A 19399-nucleotide genomic window follows, 5' to 3' on the forward strand; every position below is an offset into this window, starting at 1 on the left:
AGTCCCGCGCTGGTGTAAGGACGTTTGCACCTTCAGGGTCCACTAGCTCCGCGTCTCACCAAACACCATTGACAAGCCGCATACGAGCCTCTGGGGTTTGGGGACATCGCCCAACTTTTAATTACCTCTGTGCACATGCAAAGAACACAGAGGAGAAGAAGTGGCCAGAGCCACGGCAGGTGAAACACTGAGACTTTGACTGATGAAGCTGTTCAGTCGTAATGAGAGGTGGTTCCAGATCAGGCCCAGAATCAAATGCTTCTGAAATTAGAGAGGGTGCTCTAGTGCAGTGTTTCCCAACCACTGTGCCATGCAAAAAAATTAAATCCCAAAAAATAAGTAAAAAGAAATGCAACAAATAAGAATACACTGCAAAAAATCCTTTCCTTACTTAGTATTTTTGTCTTGTTTCTAGTCCAAACATCTAAAAATTCTTAAAGGGTTACTTCAGCGATTAGCATATGGCTTTGTATCAGTAGAAACCCTGGAGTATATTCAAATTATTGTGCTTTCCCCCCTTATATCTCCCTGAGACAAGAGATTTATGCATTTTATTTCTGGAAAAATTCCTCCTATGATGCAAAATGACGATTTTTGCATCATAGGAGGAATGTTTGCCCAGAGGCTAAAGACTACAGCCAGCAGAGGGAGCCATTTCCGCATGTTTTGAATCTGCGCATGGGGGATGGGCGGTCACACTCAGCTGGCAGGGAGAGCTCAGCTTGCAGACAGGATCATTTAAACGGAGCTATGGTGAGCAATGTAAGTCTTTTAACTTCTCAAATTCATTTCTATGAAAGTTAAGCTTGCAAAGGCATGAACTGAAACGCGTGCCAGACTGAACTCGCGTTGTGAATGTATGCCGCGAATGTAGTCGCAATTACCTCAGCTCTCGAGACAGGTCTAACTGCAGAACCGCAGAACCCATATACGTCACTCACAACGCTCTGAGGACAACAGCGCCATGCCACAGTCTCATGCCGGAAGTGGGCGGAGCTGATTTATCTTCGCATACATTGCTCTATTTGGAGCGTTTCAAGCCCAAATTTTAAACGATGTTAATAATGTCAAGTATTTAATTAATAAGTTCTAATTGAAGATAGATAGAGAGATGATAGATAGGCTAGATAGATATACTCACTCATAGTTAAATCAAATAAATATGTTTTAAAATAAACAATACTGGATATTAATACAACATAAAATAATTTACGTTAAAAATGTATTTATAAAAAAAATATTGTAACGTTTTTAAAGTAAAAAGTTGCTATTATTTTTTATTTATTTATATTATGTCTTAAATATTATATTAGATAAACTGAACACAAATCTTAACACACAAAAAATGAAAACAAAGATTGAGCATTTGAACATTTATTTTTATGACACAATATATTTGTTTTTTACTCAAGCATCTCAGAATAAACCTTTTTTTCATAGTACATAATATATATTACACAATTCTACACTGTTGTGCATGATTCAGATTAATCAAACAAACCCCAAAACACACAGAAATTGTTTAATTTTATAAAATGTTCCTTAAAAATCCCCTTAAGTAGCAAAGGCATCATATACTAGCTTGGGTTTGCTTTAGAAAATACACAATCAGACCAAGGGGAATAAATTGAGCTAAGTTGAAAGTAATTGCACAGCAGGTACATGACAAATTAAATTTAAAATAGATGTAACCTCTATAAACATTGACAACTGTCTCTTTGGCCAGCTGTCGGTCAACCATTCAGCCTGTGAAAGTTGAAGGGCTTTTTCCTAGTCTTCCACTTTCAAATTTCAGAAATCAGGGCTCTTCCACTAAACTGTTGAAAACTTTTGGTTGTTCCACAGTCTTTACACTGCAGTGCAGAGGTCTTCTGTGATCCGTGGCTCCTTCATGAGACAAGGGTACAAAAAAATAGGATGAAATGTTGGAAGTGTTTTAACAATATCGTGTGTTGAAGTCAGGATGTAGCATGTATAAAAAAGTTGTGAAATTCAATTTCTCATGTCTAAATTTCTGACATAAATGATACCCTGTCACAATCAAATTAATTAACCATTTTCAGTTCAAAATGTATACAGAAATTAAAGGCAAGCACTTCATAGGGCTTCTCACACTGAGCTTATCGTCATTCTAAACACACCTTTAACCTCGGGTAAAGTAACATTTCACACTTTTATATTTACGTGCTTTGGACAGTCACTGAAACACTGTGCACTCAATATAAATAATAAAGTCGGCATTGAAGAGGAAAAACATCAAATGCAAACAGAAAACGCAATTGCAGCGAAGAAGAGACCATTTAAATTATTGTATAGTCTGAAATGTCCATTCAGGATAAACTTGTAATACAAGGACATGCAAAGCTTGAGCATTTATGAAAACATATTGTGTGCAGTGCAGTGTCTGTCAGTGACCCGATACTGCACATATGTTATCCCATGGTTTATTAAAGTACAGTGTGGAACGGCAGTGTATGAATACCCAGGATTAATTGTTCATCTCAGGTAAATTATGATCAGTGTGAAACATGAAGCAAGATAACCCAAGATTCTGTATACCCGGAGTTTACTATTTCAAGTGTGAAAAACCCTAATGTTTTTTATCCTAATGAAGGGAAGCTTGTATTTTTAAAAAAAAATTACCTTTTCCTTCTTTTTCTTACCATTAACATGACGATCCTACTGTCAATAGAGCCATCCAACTGTTGTGGAACAGTCTAAAACAATCGAACATTATAGAATAGAAGAACATTCCTGGAAAATGTGACATATAACAACACACTATCTGTATAAGTAGCTTATGTCTTTATTAGAGCCTTTTAAAACTAACCTTGTTTTTGATCAGCTTCCATTATCCTGGGTGACATTCTGATTGTCAATTTACTGCAACAAAATCAAACAGATATATATAATGCTTGGTTGTGTACTTAATTTAATTTTAATGGGACACATTCAAACACATGAAATAGTGTTTGCATTTTGTTAGCTTAAGCACTATATATATATATATAGTACACTTGATAAAAATATATATAAATATATATACACTTGAAATTTTATAACCAACTAATTCAAAAGGGACAACAAATAAATACTATTTCTTGCTACTGTGTATAAACAAATAACTCAAAACCTTCATACCTCCATGGACAGCTGCTTTTTGAAGTGAATTTGAAGGTGTACTGTGCCATCTGGTCAGTTTAAAACACTGGGCAGTAGAAACTGTTGCAGAATGTCTTGCATTGATGTACATGAAGTAAAGCTGATCCTCTCCAAATCGTAATGCCTCAATAAATTAGTGGGAAAAACACATAAAACACTGGTCAGTATCAGATAAAAGCAAATAAAAAATACGGCGCCAACAACAAAATAAAATCACAAACAATTATGTTACTTAAACCAAGACCATATCAACAGACGCGATAGACATCGTAAAGCAGAGCACATTAGAAAAAAATAGAGCCACGTTCTGTATAAAGTGTTAATACAACAACGATGGATCAAATACACAACACAAATAAACTTGATAGATTAAACCACAACACAAAACAGCTGTTTACCGTGTTCTCTTCTTCCGCCGTGCCGATTGTTTAGTTTTCGTGAACTCCGCCCACTTCCGGCATGAGACTGTGGCATGGCGCTGTTGTCCTCAGAGCGTTGTGAGTGACGTATATGGGTTCTGCGGTTCTGCAGTTGGTTATTATTGGAGCTCTCATCACTCCTGCAGTTAGTGCTCAGTGCTGTGACACTCGCGCGGTGACTCACTCATTATATTGAACAGACACGTTCAGTTTTTAATTGTAGTGTCTTCTCTAACTCAGTCACAGTAATAAAGTTGGTGGTGTTGGGAATGGCCTCACAGGGCAGCGAAGCATTCTGGGAATTGTAGTCTTTCATCCCCATGGGACAAAAATACATTTTCTGTCTTTTCTCAGTCTAGAAGACACCAAATTCAAAAATAATTTCACATTTCTACTACATTGATGACCCAGTTTAAATACAGATTCATCTTCCCAGCGCTAAAGTACCCCTTTAAAACAAGAAGTATTTACTAGACAAGCAAAAGTAATTGTCTTGTTTTGGGGAAAAAATAACACAAAATTAGGAGAGTTTTCTGCCAATGGGGTAAGAAAAATAATCTTAATTCAAACAGAAAACAAGATTATTTTTCTTACCCCATTGGCAGATTATTAATCTTATTTTAAGCAAAAACTCTCTAAATTTTGAGTATTTTTTCCCCAAAACAAGACAATAGTTTTTACTTGTCTAGTAAATGTGTCTTAATGTAAGAATTTTTAGATATTTAGACTAGAAACAAGACAAAAATACTAAGTAAGAAATGCATTTTTGCAGTGTATACTCTCTAAAATTAAAAACAACCCAAGTTGGGTTGAAAAATGCACAAACCCAGCCATTGGGTTGTTTAAACCCAACGGTTGGGTTGAATGTTCGCCCAACCTGCTGAGTAGTTTTATTTAACTCCAACTATTGTTTAGAAATGACTGTATCGCTTGCTTAAAATTAACCCAAAGTATGTTGGAAATCAACATTTATTAATGTGTTTAACAAATGAACATTGTTTAATGAATAATTAAATAATAAACATTTATTAAATTGCTTATTATTAAATGTTATTATTGTTATTATTGCCATAAAGTAATTTTTAAACAATAGTTGGGTTAAATAAAACTACCCAGCAGGTTGGGCAAACATTTAACCCAATTGGGTTTGTCCATTTTTAAAACCCAACTTGGGTTGTTTTTTTAAACCTGCCATTTTATAGAGTGCATCATCACTGTAGATATATGTCTATATTTGACCATTTTGTTTTCATAAAATGAATTAACTGATCATTGAAATATTGATCATCCTTTAAGTCTGTATGTGGGTTTGACAAATATTTAACCAATAAAAAGCATTAAAAAATGTTTGTGTCAAAACAATTGGCTCCACAAGCTGTCAGTCAAACCTCATAACTCCACCCACCTCCATTTATAATGAAGTGCCACTGATGTTTGCGCAAGTAGAGTTTTCATTACTCAAGAAACACTTTGGGCCGTATTTTATTGATCTGAGCTCATGGTCTGAAGCTCACGGTGCAGGTGCTTTTAGAGTGTGTCTGAATCCACTTTTGCTAGTTTAACAATGGGAATAAAACAGCCGACATGATGAGCACATGGTCTAAAAGGGTCGTCCCTCATCTCTTAATGAGTCATGGGTGTGTTTTGGGCGTAGCGTGCAATAAACCAATCAGAGTCTCATCTCCCTTTCCCTTTAAAAGCCAGTTGTGCTCACACCAGCGGATTCACTAATTACAGGAGGAGAGACTGAACGCTTCTCCAGAGAGGAATCCGTTTATCTTTAATATTTGTGTGTACGCGCCGCCTATAGGCTCATATTTCTAACACACCCTTTAAATAACACAGAAATACTGCAGTATTGACTTTAGAGCAGGTGTGTGTTGGTCAATGGTCAGTGGTTTTCAGTTCCTCACAATAGCAACGCTCCAACAATGCTCCTGAACACACCTGGATTAGACCAGACGCCCATGGGTGAACAAATGTGCCAGTGCATTTGATATTTAAACAACGTGGAGCTGGACGTGCAAATTATATCTGCGTCTGGATGAAACTTGCAGAAAACACTTGTTAGAGTGTTACTTGATAGAGACCCTTGTCCATTAAGGCTAATGTTTTGGGGCTTTCCCTCCAACCTATATCTATATATTGGTTTTCCACCAACCCATCTCCATATAAGGGCTTTCAGTCCAACCCATCTCCATATAAGGGCTTTCAGCCCAACCCATCTCCATATAAGGGCTTTCAGTCCAACCCATCTCCATATAAGGGGTTTCAGTCCAACCCATCTCAATATAAGGGCTTTCAGTCCAACCCATCTCCATATAAGGGTTTTCCACCAACCCATCTCCATATAAGGGCTTTCAGTCCAACCCATCTCCATATAAGGGTTTTCCACCAACCCATCTCCATATAAGGGCTTTCAGTCCAACCCATCTCCATATAAGGGTTTTCCACCAACCCATCTCCATATAAGGGCTTTCAGTCCAACCCTCCATATAAGGGTTCCACCAACCCAACTTGATAGAGACCCTTGTCCATTAAGGCTAATGTTTTGGGGCTTTCCCTCCAACCTATATCTATATATTGGTTTTCTACCAACCCATCTCCATATAAGGGCTTTCAGTCCAACCCATCTCCATATAAGGGCTTTCAGTCCAACCCATCTCCATATAAGGGGTTTCAGTCCAACCCATCTCAATATAAGGGCTTTCAGTCCAACCCATCTCCATATAAGGGTTTTCCACCAACCCATCTCCATATAAGGGCTTTCAGTCCAACCCATCTCCATATAAGGGTTTTCCACCAACCCATCTCCATATAAGGGCTTTCAGTCCAACCCATCTCCATATAAGGGTTTTCCACCAACCCATCTCCATATAAGGGCTTATTCAGAGAAACCTCACAGCTGAAGCTATAATGCAGCTTTTCTTGTATATGAACAAATGTATTTAAGATGAAATTAAATTGTATTATTTAATAATGTTATATATTGACAATTTTATAACATAAACATAAACATAACCTATAAACATAGGTATAATCCATATATTTAATGACTTTTGACTTTCCAGTACAAATATCATCATAAAATCTTTTTGCCTTTTTCTTTGACATTTTCTGAATCAGTGAAAGCTCTGCTGTCATGGACGTTTGGTGTGTAAGACTTTTCTCATCCGTACTTTAGATGTTCATATCATGATGGTCACAACAGGCATCACTTGATGACGAACAGTGGGTCACAATTGATAATCACAATGACAATCTACCTCCATTGATTCACTCTCAACACCAACTCAGGAAGTCATCGATCGGACGGGCCACCGATGAGGCGATCTGGCCAAATAACTCTCCAATCTTTCCTCCATTGTTACACACACACACACACACACTCAGATAATCGAGTTCTCCAGCTCGCTGCGATCTGATTGGAGTGTGATGGCTGCTATATTTAGGACCCTCTTCCCGCTAATTGGAGGTGAGGAATGCAAGTGTGTGACAATGTTCATGAGGGGAGGTGAGATTGCAGACACTCTTTTCTCTTCTTTCTTTCTTCCCTTTTTTTTTTTTTTTACACCTTCCTGGCATGCCATTAACGGCGTGTCGAGGAGATTAGTTTCCTGAGTCGAGGAAAGTGGTCGCGTGGCGGGTTGCTCGCACTAATACAACAAAACTCGTTTCCTTCTGTTTGAAGAGTGTGCGGATATAAAAGTAAAAGATTGACAAACACACGAGTTGAAACGATGTAGATCCTTGAATGAATCATCTGCTGGTTCCTACGTTACTTCCTTACGTTTGGTCAGTATTTTGTCATGTTTTTCAGTACAAACATACAAATTCTTAAATCAAGATATTTAATTGAGAAACAAAATGAAAATGAAGTGGGTTTAAGGTTAAAACAAGAATAAATATCTGCCAATTTGCAAATTTGCCAAGTTTTCCTTTTGAATTAAGTTTATTTTACTGACCTCATTTGGCAGATTTTTGTTCTTGTTTTGTGCATAAACTCACTTTATTTTGCTTTTTTTTTTTAACAAGACAATGTCAAGTCATTTTTTTTTGCAGTGTAGAATAATTGAGATGAAGCAGTTCTTCAGACTTTAAAGTCCCATGAAATTAAAAATGATGTATGAATATGTTAGCTAGTGTGCTCCAAAAACAAAATTCCCATTTAGAAGATGTAAAACTTTTCAAAGATGTTCAAAACATACAGTGTGATAGGGAGTGCACTATATAGGGGATAGGGAACCATCAGACAGTGCACTATATAGGGGATAGGGAACGACCAGACAGTGCACTATATAGGGGATAGGGAATGATCAGACAGTGCACTATATAGGGGATAGGGAACCATCAGACAGTGCACTATATAGGGGATAGGGAACGATCAGACAGTGCACTATATAGGGGATAGGGAATGATCAGACAGTGCACTATATAGGGGATAGGGAACCATCAGGCAGTGCACTATAGGGGATAGGTAACCATCAGACAGTGCACTGTATAGGGGATAGGGAACCATCAGACAGTGCACTATATAGGGGATAGGGAACCATCAGACAGTGCACTATATTGGGGATAGGGAACGATCAGACAGTGCACTATATAGGGGATAGGGAATGATCAGACAGTGCACTATATAGGGGATAGGGAACCATCAGACAGTGCACTGTATAAGGGATAGGGAATGATCAGACAGTGCACTATATAGGGGATAGGGAACGATCAGACAGTGCACTATATAGGGGATAGGGAACCATCAGACAGTGCACTATATAGGGGATAGGGAACGATCAGACAGTGCACTATATAGGGGATAGGGAATGATCAGACAGTGCACTATATAGGGGATAGGGAACCATCAGACAGTGCACTATATAGGGGATAGGGAACCATCAGACAGTGCTCTATATAGGGGATCGGGAACCATCAGACAGTGCACTATATAGGGGATAGGGAACCATCAGAGAGTGCACTATATAGGGGATAGGGAACCATCAGACAGTGCACTATATAGGGGATAGGGAACCATCAGAGAGTGCACTATATAGGGGATAGGGAACCATCAGACAGTGCACTGTATAGGGGATAGGGAATGATCAGACAGTGCACAATATAGGGGATAGGGAACCATCAGACAGTGCACTATATAGGGTATAGGGAACCATCAGACAGTGCACTGTATAGGGGATAGGGAACGATCAGACAGTGCACTATATAGGGGATAGGGAACCATCAGACAGTGCTCTATATAGGGGATAGGGAACCATCAGACAGTGCACTATATAGGGGATAGGGAACCATCAGACAGTGCACTATATAGGGGATAGGGAACCATCAGACAGTGCACTATATAGGGGATAGGGAACCATCAGACAGTGCACTATATAGGGGATAGGGAACCATCAGACAGTGCACTATATAGGGGATAGGGAATGATCAGACAGTGCACTATATAGGGGATAAGGAACCATCAGACAGTGCACTATATAGGGGATAGGGAAACATCAGACAGTGCACTATATAGGGGATAGGGAACCATCAGACAGTGCGCTATATAGGGGATAGGGAAACATCAGACAGTGCACTATATAGGGGATAGGGAACCATCAGACAGTGCACTATATAGGGGATAGGGAACCATCAGACAGTGCACTATATAGGGGATAGGGAACCATCAGACAGTGCACTATATAGGGGATAGGGAACCATCAGACAGTGCACTATATAGGGGATAAGGAACCATCAGACAGTGCACTATATAGGGGATAGGGAACCATCAGACAGTGCACTATATAGGGGATAGGGAACCATCAGACAGTGCGCTATATAGGGGATAGGGAACCATCAGACAGTGCACTATATAGGGGATAGGGAACCATCAGACAGTGCTCTATATAGGGGATAGGGAACGATCAGCTCTATGTAGGGGATAGGGAACGATCAGCTCTATATAGGGGATAGGGAACGATCAGCTCTATATAGGGGATAGGGAACCATCAGACTGTGCTCTATATAGGGGATAGGGAACCATCAGACTGTGCTCTATATAGGGGATAGGGAACCATCAGACTGTGCTCTATATAGGGGATAGGGAACCATCAGACAGTGCACTATATAGGGGATAGGGAACCATCAGACTGTGCTCTATATAGGGGATAGGGAACGATCAGACAGTGCACTATATAGGGGATAGGGAACCATCAGACTGTGCTCTATATAGGGGATAGGGAACCATCAGACTGTGCTCTATATAAGGGATAGGGAACCATCAGACAGTGCACTATATAGGGGATAGGGAACCATCAGACTGTGCTCTATATAGGGGATAGGGAACGATCAGCTCTATATAGGGGATAGGGAACAATCAGCTCTATATAGGGGATAGGGAACGATCAGCTCTATGTAGGGGATAGGGAACGATCAGCTCTATATAGGGGATAGGGAAAGATCACACAGTGTAAATATGCTTCCCATTGGGGCGAATTAATTCTTGTTTCACGCTAGTGTCACACAAACCACTGCAGCTCTATTTTAGAGACACGATAGCAAAGAGCAGATCATGTGATTGAGTCGAGGCACACCAGACAATGTTTTGGACCCATTTGAATTCTGTTTTTTAAAGCCATATGGATTTGGAGGAGAAACGGTTAGAGATTATGAAAGAAATCCGGCTTTACCGAACTCAACGACTCTGGATAGGCTGTGATATAAACTAAACACTATTGGCTATTTTTAAGGGGGGGGGGGGGGGAGCGAGAGAGCGAGAGAGAGAGAGAGAGAGAGAGAGAGAGAGAGAGAGAGAGAGAGAGAGAGAGAGAGAGAGAGAGAGAGAGAGAGAGAGAGAGAGAAGAGAGCTCTCGTCTCTCAGAGCCCCGCTTTCTCTTTCTTTTTCAGTGGAAATTACATCAACACATTGAATAATGCTGTTCGTTTCAAGACACTTCTGTCAGTGAGACTTTAAAAATAAAGGTTTCAAAAGTTGTTGTTTTTTACATGACACATGAGGACCAATGGCGTCAATGGGGTACAGTGTGTCTAAGACCACTTTTTTAATTTAAATTTGACCGAAGTGTGAATGAGCTACTCCTGGTTTTAATGACTTTTGTTTTGTGTTTAAATAAAGGACAGCCACTCTCCGTGTGAGAGCTTGTTATTTAAAACGAGAGCATCACACTGATCCTGCTTTAGCTGTCTTCAACTAAGTTGCAATTGCTGGCTGACTTTATTGAGAGCTGAAGAGGGTTTAGATGTACTTGACAAGCACTGGCCATGCGAGGCAGAACCCTCCGCCCCGGGTGCAGTTAATCAGCGAGCTGGAGAGTCCGTGATACCAGCAAGGTGGCAGTAATTGCGGGTGGCAGTAATTGCAGACGCGGTGATTGCTGCAGCGGCCGCAGGCGCAGGTAGAGGTCCGCTCACCTCTCACAAGTGTTTCTGCAGGTCATGCATAACACATCTGATCTGGGAATTTACCTCTTCATGCAGGTTTCCACACATGTAGATGTGATCTCTGAAGGCTCAGACTGATCTCATAAAAAGGAGGATGCATAAAACACCAATTTGTATGCCATTTTGGCTTGCTATCAAGACGCATAATCCATAGACAGTAAAAGAAATGGACAGAGCGTTCCCATTGACTTCAACGGCGGAAAAATGAGGCCAATCAGAGGCACTCACTTCCTGATGGCTGAGCGAACTGCGCAGGCTCAGACTGAGCTTGACGACTGACGTGAGCCTCCTGTCAGACAGCTGTAGGTCTTCTAGTAGTTGTGGAAAGTGAAATCTGAATCACGTTGTTTAAATGTTTTGTCCCGTTGTTTTTGGGTCACTATGGGCTTCTCTCATTCTTCTCTCTTGACTTTATCAGACTTTATGTTTCCTTTTCCCCCCGACAGTCTCATAGACAGTAAAAGATTGCTTCTGAGCGTCTCCTCCTGTCTATACGGTAATTTCTCAACTGTGCGACAGAGTCGCGTTGTTTATGACGTAATCGTAACCTATTTTTACAAAAACAGCTTCAACGGGGCGATAGTGTAAGATACAAGGTAACGGAGCCTTTTATGCATTGTCGTGTTTGTTTATAAATAAACAATTGACAAATGGAGTCTTTAAACGCCTCAGATGTAAAGTTATTCACTGTCAAAGTGACTCAAAAATGAATGGGAGTCAATGGGATGCTAACAGCAGGAGATGGCTTGGTTAGCAATGGCCGTCCCTATGGGTGGAACGCTTTCCGAGTGCTAGATTACCCGCTTGGCATAATCGCCTTTTAGCGTGTTTATCAACGCCGTTTCATTCTATCCCCCTACACTGCCCCTACACTCTAAAAAATGCTGGACTAAAAACAACGCAAGTTGGGTTGAAAATGGGTTAAAACAACCCAATTGCTGGGTTAGTCCAGTGATTGGGTTGTTTTCACCCAGCAATTGGGTTGTCTTAAGCAACATTTAACCCGACCACTGGGTTAAAACAACCCAATTGCGGGGTTAAAACAACTCAGCCGTTGGGTTAAAACAACATTTGCTGGGTTAGTCCATTTTCAACACAATTAGTTTTTTTTAACCAAGCATTTTTAGAGTGTACCCCTAAACCTACCCATAACACAGACACACACACAAACACACACACACACACACACACACACACACACACACACACACACACACACACACACACACACACACACCAACACACATAATGGTTCGTTTCTGTGTAGACATTCACGCTGAATCATATGGTGTAGACACGCGGATAGCTCAAAATGCGTACAGATAACAGACCACTTGGCTTTAGAAAGTGGCGTACATGTTTACACAAAGTGTCATGTTGGAAGGCTTGTGGGTGGAGTTTGCCTGTCTCGCTTTGCATGCACTCATTTTCCGCTTGTTTTTGTGTAGCATGAACGTAGTCTTTCCTGTGCTTCATTAAATGTGCATGACTGCCTTCCAACTTTTGTTTAGGATTCTTCTAAACTTCCTTTTCCTTTTTCACATTCTGTTGAAAAGCTAAACAACAACTGTCACTTCAATATTAAAGGGGTCATGAACTGAGAAAACAGTTCATTATACTAGAATATCCTGAATTTTTCAGAACTGAAACTTTCTTTTGGCCCCGCCCACTGGAGTGTTAGTGAGATGACAAGGAGAGGATCCTAATGCTAGGAATGTGCTTATTTATTTTCAACAATGTGAATGTCTCAGTTGAGCATTATTTATTTGTATTCGGTGCATTTCACTGTGGATTCTTTGGTAAATCAGGTTTACACTGGTTTATACTGAAGTCTCACAGCAGCCAATCACAGCAGTGGGCGTTTACACTGAAGTCTCACAACAGCCAGTCACAGCAGTGGGCGTTGACACTGAAATCTTACAGCAGCCAATCACAGCAATGGGCAGCAGGTGCACCTCAGGAAATATTATAAAACAATGTAGTTCATGACCCCTCTAATAACGTAACATGGAAATGTTCAATGTTCAAGTATTTAGCTGGTTTCCCAGCATTTGCACTGCAAAAATATATGTTCTTACTTAATATTTGTCTTGTTTTTCAGCACAAATATCTAAGCTTTCTTAAATCAACAAGACGACTGAAGACATTAAGTCTTGTTTTCTGAAAACTATCGTCAAAAAGTTAGTTTATGCTTAAAACAAGTGAAAATATAGTGTGGTCAGATTCCTCCATTAAATTAAATACATTTTTCTGGCTCAACTGGCATTTTGAGGATTTTATTCAGAAAACAAGACTTAATACCTTCAGTCATTTTGCTTCATAAGTAAAAGTATCTTGATTTAAGAATCTTTAGATATTTGTACCGGAAAACAAGACATTGTGACATTGGCGATCCAAATCATGAATCGATTCACTGATTCATAACTGTTCGAATCTTTGTTTTGAAATCTTCCATCACTATACAAGTCGTTATTTAGTTTTTTTTTTGCGCACAAAAACTATCCTTGTGTCTTCATAAAATGATTGTAGAGCCGCTGTATCGACGTCTTTAGTGCCTTTATGGGTCTTGAGAGAGGAAATGACATTGGTGTCAATGAAGGCCTTTCTGAGCCATCGGATTTATTTACACTAATATCTTCATCTGTGTGTGAAGATGAACGGAGGTCTGACGGGTGTCCAACGACATGAGGGAGAGGAATTAATGACAGAATTTTCATTTTTGGGTGAACTAACCCTTTAAGGGAGGAAATCATTTTTTTCTAGTCCAATAACCAGCCAGAGCAATCAAGACCATCAAACCACCATAGGCTGCTGTTTTCTGCATGCATGTATATTCATGTCACTAAAAACACAAACTCTTTCTAATTTGTGCTAAACTTCTCAACCATGACTTCGACTTTGTTCAGATGCAGACTTTGATTGTATTAATATCACACAATCGTTGAACTCGCTGTAGCGGCATAAGCGAGAGATGGCGCCTAGAATTACACCTTTATAAAAATAACCGTGCATCTGCCTCAAAAGGTGTAAATTAATGAAACGCGATAGATCATGCCATCTGTGGTCGTTCTCTCTTCAGCGGCTCACACAGGAGTCTGAAGCCTGGTGTGTGTTAAAGTCAGCATGAAATCAAAATGGACAATTCCTATTTTTTGTGGCAAATTGCAATTGCAGTATTTGTAATGAATGATTTATCCATGCACATCATTATTATTTTTTTAATTAATTTGCCTCATAATCAAAATAACTTCCTCTTCTCTTCTTTAATGATGAGGGCGGGGCAACCTGTCAATCACACGAGATCCACCAATAGCAAACCACAACCATCCAATCAATTCATAGTTTTTACAGTTTTTCTCAGTCGCTTTGGTCCATTTCTCAGATCAGAATTGAAATTCTCAAAACTGCCTGTTCAATTCTCACATCATTGTGTCACGAGTGCACATCAAAAAAGCAGTTTCTCATTTCTTTGAACAAGTTGCAAATGCTTTGGTACATCCATGCAAAGAATTATGTACAATTCTATTTTGTTCCCTACATTATCAGTTGCTTATGTCATGTTGATCAGAATGTATTATATTGGGTCTCTGTTGAATAGTCTCACCACCCACAACATTTAGGCACAAGCTTATAGCATAAGTCTTTACATGCAAAATGGTTGAACAAGTTATCATAATATGTCGAGCATATTTCTATACTTTCTATATTTCCATTAGACTTTTTTCTAAATCTGTCCTAAATTGGTAAATTGCTCCCAGGTGAATCTTGACTTTCTCTAACGAAGGTGTTTCTCATGAAACATCAACTAGCAGGTTAATATATATGTACAGTTTTTCCTATGCTCACATTTCTTCTTTAGTTTTTTTTTAATGTGCTATTCAGTGCTGTCTTTTCATTTTTGTATCTCAATGACATGTTCTGTCACTAAAATACATTACAAACAGTAGAGTGTAAATTTGAATCTTTTCCATTCTCTTGCAATTACACTCACACATACACTAAGATGTAACTTACAATTGACAATAATTATCATGAAAACTTTAGCTATAGTTTCCATCAGAACATCCCTCCAGAGTAAACTGTTATATTGACAACATGACTAAACAATTTGACTGACTTATCCGTACACAATGACACAAGGACGTGTCATTCTGATGGCACTGACATGCTCATTGACACAGATATTTACTTTTGAGAGATGAACTAAGGATTTTGAGCAAGAGAGTGGCTTTTGCAGGTTATCCATGGTGTTTTGCTATTTTTACAAATTGTTTTGAGAAATGCACTTACTGTTTTGCAAATTGTGAGTTTGATTCAAGAAATGCACCAAAGCGACTGAGAAAAACTGTAATCATATGACTGGAGTGCAAAACATCGATAGACCTGTATCTCCTTCTGTTTCATGCCATTAATATTTTGATCACCTGTAAAGAGAAGAAAAACAAAAATATGTGAACAAAATGCAAGTTTTGGGCACTTGTGGTCCATATAAGCACCTGCTGCAGTATTTTACTTTCACACCAGGCTTGATTGAAGCGTTTGTTTCGGAACCGGGTGCAGTTTCTCACTTACGCCGGCTTCACACTGCACGCGTAAGCAGGGCGTAAGCAGGGCGTAAGCAGTGCATATTTTTCCGGCGCTCATGTTAACAGATGAGTGCATTCACACCGGCAGCAGAGGCAGCGCAGCGGCGCGTAGCAGGAGCAGAGCAGAAGCGTCAGTGCCGCGATCGTTTCAGCGCCGGCTCTATTTTTGACGCGCTGCTCACGATGAATTAAAGCCACAGTGGATGGATGGATGGATGGATGGATGGATGGATGGATGGATGGATGGATGGATGGATGGATGGATGGATGGATGGATGGATGGATGGATGGATGGATGGATGAATGGATGGATGGGTTGATAGATAGAACTATGGATGGATGAAGAGAATGACAGACAGACAGACAGACAGACAGACTGATTGATTGATTGATTGATTGATTGATTGATTGATTGATTGATTGATTGATTGATAGAACTATGGATGGATGAATAGAATGATAGATAGATAGACAGACAGACAGACAGACAGACAGGTAGATAGATAGATAGATAGATAGACAGACAGACAGACAGACAGACAGACAGACAGACAGACAGACAGACAAAAAAGAAAGTGATCAAAAGCAGAAGAAACACTCCGATTAGGAGTGAGTGACACTGTATTTAACTGCAGTGTGAATGAGACTGACAGCCATAGTATATAGCCTACTCTCTGTCCTCTATTCTCACAGTTAGTGTGGATGTTTAGGAAAGCCTGTCGCTGTAATCATAATTGATTTCCAGGTTTATTTGAGTATTATTTCAGTATTCACCCACATGATGACATTTCTGATCGTGCATCACTGTTTACAAGCACGAGCTCCGCTTTCTTTGTGTGTTCGCAGAACCTTTTGAGCGCCGAACCGCTTCAACCAAACATCAAGCTGTTCTCGAGAGCGGCGCATGCGGGAGTAATTACAGGCAGCTGTTGCTGAGGTAAAATTACATGTGTGTGTCTTGACACGATCGCTCGCGCTGACAGCCGACGAGGGAGACAATTTGACGCCGTGTGCATCTGCTCGAGCGCGGGATGTGATGAGCGGAGAAACTCGACGGAGAAAGTGAACGGGGACCGACTTAAACCAGACTCGGGTGGTTTTCAGGTTTCTCCTGCATTGCGCGTCGTCCCAGGATGCAGGTACAACATGGTTAATTCACAGCATTAGGCCTCATTTGAGGTCGCTGAGCGCTACCTGTAGCTCCATCTCCTCTCCTCTTCCTCTGAAGCCTGGAGGAATTCTGCTAACTTTGTTTCTAAAAGTGGCACAGTGAAGAAAGTTCTGCTCTGCGGGTTGCCATGACAACTGTTTCCGAGAGAGAGAGAGAGAGAGAGAGAGAGAGAGAGAGAGAGAGAGAGAGAGAGAGAGAGAGAGAGAGAGAGAGAGAGAGAGAGAGAGAGAGAGAGAGAGAGAGAGAGAGAGAGATATGCAGGAAGAAAAGGTTGAACAAAAAGTCGTTTTGAATTAAAGTGTTGAGAGGGCAGGTGAGCAGATTCACACAACAGCTGTAGGATTCATGAAACAAGCCAGTAGAGTGGAAAGTGTATATTTTTAAAATTCAATTATTCATAGAGCTGTTGTCTTGTGGTACTGTGGTTTTACCATGGTGAAGAGGGTTTTAGGCACTTTCGAAGATCGTCAGTGAATAAAATCTCTGTATAGTGACTATAGTATGGGAAGCCATATTGATGTTTATTCAAAGAATGTTTTTATGATTTTTACTAGTAAGAATTGTGTGATTGTGGCAAGCTGTCTTGACCTTTATTCATTCCCAGGATAAGAATTCTTCATAAAAACAGTTCTAATGTTAAAATAGTTCAAATGCTAATTCATGATATCAACAATCAGTACATTTACATCTAGTGGCAATACTAAAGTGACTTAAAGGACAACTCCGGTGAAAATTTAACAGTGGTGGGCTGTCGGGGTAATCAGGGCCTTCTCTGCTGGCCCTGTCAAAATCATATATATATATATATATATATATATATATATATATATATATATATATATATATATATATATATATATATAAAATCATATATTTATTTTTTGTGAGGCTGAGCTGTATTTTCCATATGTCATGATCTAAACGCATCACAGCTCCGAGGACCAGCAGAAGAAGAATAGCTTGTCTTCAATTGAAGCTGCTATTTTTCATTGGAACAGCTTTGACTGACGTGGGTCATCAGCAGTGGTGTAAAGTAACGAATTACAAATACTCTCGTTACTGTAATTGAGTAGTTTTTCTCAGGAATTGTACTTTTTTAAGTAGTTTAAAAACAGTGTACTTTTACTTGAGTACATTTTAAGTGCTGTATCGGTACTTTTACTGTGCTATTTTCCCTAAATCGGCCGTCGCTACATTATATTTATTTATTTTCCTGTCAACGTGATTGGCTAAGACGAATAATCAGTCCTGCGTGTCCATGCGTCACGCGCGTGACTTCCGTCAAATTAACCATAGCGACCAGTGTGAGAGTGAGAGGCACGCGCGCTTTATGAAGGGGGTAAGTGCTGGCTACTGTATGATGACTGCAATCGTCAAATTGCCTTAAACAATTACTACAAATGGACCGCAGAATATTACATTTTCTAATACATGCATAAATAGTCTGTATTCTGATAGCGCTGTACAAGCTTGCGGTGCCATCTGCTGGAAACTCTTCATTTAGCTCGATTGTTTGCCAGGCTTCAAAGTGCATTAGGCATTAACTGATGGTCACTGCTAGATCTTTGTCCCTTATGTCAATTTCGTTTAACATGTAAACACATTAAACCTGCTTTCTGTCAGCTTACTGAAGTGCATATTTTAATGTAATGTGTTCTCGCATGGCGATTTAAAATTGCAGGCCATGTATATAGCAAATAACTTTTATGAAACATCAGATTTATATTTAAATTAGGTTTATTTTTTAATTCCAAGCAAAAATAATCAGTGGTGAAAACCATTTACTCGATGTTACTCGATGTTACTCAATACTGATTTCTATTGTTTTTACAGAGAAAACGTCCATTGAAATTAAAGCACGAATGCGTCTTGAAAAGAAAGATTTTTTATACATTTTTTAACGCGAAATTGTTAATGTACAAAGCTTTGCAACCTTTTTTAATTAACTGCAAGAAAACCTCTACAGAATGGTTGTCATAAATGTTACCAGATTATTGGTTGATTTCTAAAATATTACAAGGCTATATTCTTAGTGCTAACAGTCAAAAATATAACAAAATATTTAAAGAAATATTGAAATATTTTTTGGTGACATCTTAATCTTCCATTAAAGAGTAAGCTACATTTTTAATTTGCAGGGTATAAGGTGGACTAACATTCATAGCATAATACTCACTACTCACTACTCTTGAGTACTTTTTAAAACGGCTACTTTTTACTCCTACTTTGAGTAATATTTAGGACAGGTACTTTTACTCTACTTAAATTAAATTTTTTGACAAGTAACCGTACTTCTACTTGAGTATGCTTTTTCAGTACTCTTTCCACCACTGGTCATCAGTCAATCAAATTTTGATGTGTAGTGATAGAACGGCCCTGCGATAGATCAGCCGTTTGAACTTTTCGTGGGTTGTGAGCGTTCTATGTGAAATAGCTATGGCCGCCGCGGATGATGGGCTGTGTTCGAATGATCAATCCTGATGTCAAGCCAGTAATGTTAGCTAACTAATTTCTAATGTTAGTTTTTTCTGTTTCTTTTGATGTTCTTGATGGTCCGTGTTTTTGTTTGTATTTGTGTAGTATTTGTGCCAGTGAGTTGATTTTGATTCATT

The 19399-nt window shown here is 39.4% G+C and overlaps 1 long non-coding RNA gene across 2 annotated transcripts; it reads right to left on the bottom strand.

Moving 5' to 3' along the window:
* Positions 1-1358: 1358 nt before the first annotated feature.
* LOC137076199 (uncharacterized) lies at positions 1359-3703 on the bottom strand. 2 transcript variants are annotated; one of them, XR_010905245.1, is made up of 5 exons: positions 3561-3703; positions 3142-3286; positions 2831-2883; positions 2664-2717; positions 1359-1887 (listed from the first exon to the last, which is right to left on the bottom strand). It is a non-coding gene; the product is annotated as an uncharacterized lncRNA (long non-coding RNA). The 2 variants fall into 2 exon arrangements; XR_010905244.1 differs by lacking the exon at positions 3561-3703 and having other exon boundaries at positions 3142-3554.
* Positions 3704-19399: the final 15696 nt, after the last annotated feature.

This window comes from Pseudorasbora parva, chromosome 5, assembly GCF_024679245.1.
Source record: "Pseudorasbora parva isolate DD20220531a chromosome 5, ASM2467924v1, whole genome shotgun sequence".
Classification (NCBI taxonomy): domain Eukaryota; kingdom Metazoa; phylum Chordata; class Actinopteri; order Cypriniformes; family Gobionidae; genus Pseudorasbora; species Pseudorasbora parva.